Genomic DNA, 4,631 nt, shown 5'->3' with positions numbered 1-4,631 from the left:
AAGCCTAGAACAAGAGCCAAAAGGGATGGCTCAAAACAAGGCCTAACAAGGCCTAAGAGGGAGTAGACCATCCCCAACCAAAAAGTGACCTTAAACAAACACTTTAAGGACTGAAAAATAGAACTTTTTGTAGTTAAGAGTTAAGCTTAAAACAGCATGCAAAAAGGGCTAAAAGTTTAAGCAAAAATGGGGTTTTTAAGGGTTAGAAACTCACCCTTGAAGACCACCTTCAAAACTGTAACTCCAGCAGGTTTTTCAAGCTTAAACCAGTCCAAGAACTCCAAAACAAATCTCAAGAAGCCCCAGCAACAAAAGGATGGTATTTGAGTGTGTGTTTGTGTGCTAAAGTAAGACAAAACTACACTTTAAGGCACAAAATAAGAACAAACAAGGAGATATAGATACAAGAGTGTATGTATATCTCAAACCTCCAATTTTTGAACCTAGAGAAGGGAGGAGGAGGAGGTTCCCTTTTATAGAGAACAAAAGCAAAGCTTCTTGAGGAAGCTAAGGGTTCAAGGCCATCCCTCCATACACGTGTATGGAGGATGGCTTCAGTGCCCTCCAGCTGCTGGAGGAAAATATCTCCAAAAAGGGGACAAAAAGCAGCTGACCACTTGAAGTGGACGGCCAGCTACTTGAAGTGGTCGTCCGACCACCTTAAGTGGTCTCCCAGGAAGAAAATTGGTCGGCCATGGTGGGAGAGGGTCTAGAGCATGAAAACAATGCAGTGGTATGGTGGTCGACCAGAAAAGATGGCCCAATGACCAAGGAGACCAGTTGTCAAACCAAAAAACTGGCTAGCAGGAGGAAAAGTGGTCTCCAAGGGGAAGAACTGGTCTCCCACCCTTGTACCACCTTCCAAATAAGGAAAACAAGGTTTGTACCAAAAACAAACCAAAACGGATGCAAGACAAGAGATCGGGAGGCAAAGCGCGTAGCCGGGAGCCTCGAAAACTAGTCTACGGGCATCAAAAGTGGTCTACGATGACAAAAGTGGTCTCCCGGACTACGGTGTCCCTCTAGGAAGAGGTAACAAGGCATGGTTCAAAAACCAAGCGAAACGGAGAACGTTAAGCAGTCCCGAGACAAGGCGTGCGGTCGAAGGCTCTAAAAAACTAAAAACTAGCCTCCAAAACAAAGAGATGGTCTACAAGACCTCTCCCTCCCTTCAGGGAAGAGAAACAAGGCTTGGTCCACAAACCGAGGCAAAGCACAAAGAGTTCAGAGGTCCGGAGGCAAGGCTCTCAGCCAAAACTCCGGAAACTCAAAACGAGCACAAACATGCACAATCACCGAGTGCTCAATCGATGACGTCTGAGTCTTAAAGTTGGTCAAAAATGGGGTGCCTATAGTTGCCCCTCTTTGACAGAACTCGAAAGTCATAAGCGACGGGAGTGAATGTCAAAGCCTAGAGACGACCCATTTTTGACAAGGCCGAAGACTTAGACAAACAGACAAGATAACAAAGAGATGCGCCCGCAGGTTGGGGCAAGATGCAAAGGACATGCACAAAGCCGAGCATAACTTATGATCATGCAAAGAAAGCTGTAACGAAACAAATTTACACAATGAATGCAACAGTTTAAGCAAGCGAATACGAACCAAACTACAACTCATGCAGAAAGGATGCAAGAGAATTATACAACTCTCACTACGTCTCACACGGAGTACATACAATACCGTTTGGTCGCACCGGCTTCAAATGAACTGTAAATACAATATCGTCTGGTCGCGCCAGCTTCAACTGAACTGTACATACAATATTGTGCCTGCATAAGAAAGAAACTCAACAGGTACAATATAATTAGCAACACATGTTCTATGTTACAACATGGTACACTTCCAATGCGAAATAAACCCGTGCATACACAATGTCGATGGAAATGTGTGTAGCAATGCAAGTGAAAAGTGCATAACAATGCAACCGGAACGAGCATAACAATGCAACCTAAGTGTGCGCAACAACGCGGGTGGAATGCATGAGAATGTGGGTGAAAGGGATGCATAACAATGCAACCTAAGTGTGACGCATAACAATGTAGGTGGAACGTGCGTGACAACGCATGTGAAGAGTGCATGATAATGCAGGTGGATGGGGTGCATAACAATGCAACCTAAGTATGACGCATAACAATGCGAGTAGTGTGGTGCAAAACAATGCGAGCAAAATGTGCATGACGACGCAGATAAAGTGTGCATGACAATCCAACAAAAGTGCGCATAACAAAGGGACAAGTGGTGTGCATAACAATGCAACAAGTGGTGGGCATAACAATGCAACGAGACGTGCATAACAATGCAAGAAAAGTGCAACTTCAATAGCATGTTTAAAACAAAATGCTGAAAGAGGAAACCTCAGCCTTAATGAGATTAATTTAACCGGAACCTCCGATTTACCTCTTGGAGGGGTCACAACATACTCAAAAAGGATACATCTTTCTCTTGACGAGTAACGATGAGCCACGTATCGAAGATTTGAATTGAAGTTTCCCGCGGGGACAATTTCGCGCCAAAAACTGTACTTTTCTTGTATTTTCTCGAGAGCCGAGGACTCCAATCATCACCAAAATACATAGGGAGAACCATGGGACCTTGGAGACCACCCAAGAGGGATGGCCGACCACCTAGGCTAGTGGCCGACCAGTTGTTGACCACAAAAGTGGTCGGCCGACCAGAAAAACTGGCTGGCCGACCAGTTCATGAAAACAGGGGCAGTTTTGTCTTTTCATGCTCGATTCTTTAAGTACACAGCTCCAAATCAGTTTTGCTCACACCTTCAAGGCCGAAATCAACTTCTCTTCCTCCCTAGACCCTTTTCTCTCTCAGATCTGCACTTTATACACGTTTTCCAACGTTCCACGCGAAATTGTTTCGCGAAAACTTTCGATTCTTTTCATTTTGAACTGATTAGAATTTGTTTTCGGAGCTTCTTTCTCCATTTCCATCACTTCAGATATGTTTGTGTCGAAGTTTAGCACCTTTTCTCAGGCGTTGACTTTTGTTGACTTTTTCTTTCCCCGAGAGTTGACTTTTGTTGGCTTTTTGCAATTTTGGCCCATTTTGCTCATTTTTGCATCTTTTCTCATATTGTTGACGATATTTCATACGGCGGAGGCTTCCTGGGAGTAGAGGATGAGCCGGACGTTATGCCACTGCCTCCGATGGTTCGGCCATTCGATCTGGAGGAGTACCACCCACAGGAGCATATCCTTCCTCCGAGTACCTTCCGCCACTTCACGGACTTCGCACGACGGGCACCCCCAGACTTGCTGCTACGGGAGCCAGAGTCTCACCTATCTCATCGCGCGCATGAGGTGCGTACTTTGCTTTAGTTTTCTGTGATGTATTTTACCTGCTCGTTCTGAGCACATTCACATACGCAGTACTTCTGCTCACAGCAACTGATTCATTTGGCACACAGTTCTCAACAAAACACTTTGTTCATGACATGCACAACTTGCACACAGCATTCTGGTGATTTAGCACGCAGCTCATTGGGCACACAGCACATTTGGGCCCACAGCTCATTTGGGGCACACAGCACGTTTGGGCACACAACACATTTGGGGCACACAGCACATAATACTGCTCAATCTGAACACACAATTCATAACACAGCATTCTGTTTAGTTTGCACACAACTCATAACACTGCTCAATCTGAACACACAGTTCATAACACAACATTTGCTCAATCTGAACACGTAGTTCATAACACAAATTTTGCTCAATCTGAACACATAGTTCATAACGCAGGAGTTTGCTCATTCTGAACACACAGTTCATAATGCATTTTTTGCTCAATCTGAACACACAGTTCATAATGCAGGAGTTTGCTCAATCTGAACACACAGTTCATAACGTAGTTTTTGCTCAATCTGAACACGCAATTCATAACGTAGTAGTTTGCTCAATCTGAACACACAGTTCATAACGCAGTTTTTGCTCAATCTGAACACACAATTCATAACGTAGTAGTTTGCTCAATCTGAACACATAGTTCGTAACGCAGGAGTTTGCTCAATCTGAACACACAGTTCATAACGCAGTTTTTGCTCAATCTGAACACACAGTTCATAACGTAGTTTTCGGTTTATTTTGCACGCAGCTCATAACATAGCACACATTTTCAAAACTTAGCACACTGCTCAATCTGAACACGCAGTTCATAACAAATCACACTTTTTCATAATATAGCACACTGCTCAATCTGAACACGCAGTTCATAACACAACACATTTTTTCATAACTTAGCACACTACTCAATCTGAACATGCAGCTCATAACACAACACACTTTTTCATAACTTAACACACTGCTCAATCTAAACACGCAGTTCATAACACAGCACACTTTTCATAACTTAGCACACTGCTCAATCTGAACACGCAGTTCATAACGCAACACACTTTTTCATAACTTGGCATACTGCTCAATCTGAACATGCAGTTCATAGCACATCACACTTTTCATAACTTAGCACACTGCTCAATCTGGACACACAGTTCATAACACAGCACACTTTTCATAACTTAGCACACTGCTCAATCTGAACACGCAGTTCATAACACAGCACACTTTTTCATAACTTAGCACACAGCTCAATTTGAACACATAGTTCATAACGCA

The sequence above is a fragment of the Camellia sinensis genome, chromosome 12 (genome assembly GCF_055761805.1).
Source record: "Camellia sinensis isolate YWXY chromosome 12, ASM5576180v1, whole genome shotgun sequence".
Lineage (NCBI taxonomy): Eukaryota > Viridiplantae > Streptophyta > Magnoliopsida > Ericales > Theaceae > Camellia > Camellia sinensis.
The sequence above is the reverse complement of the archived record's forward strand: the minus strand, read 5'-3'. Positions refer to the sequence as shown.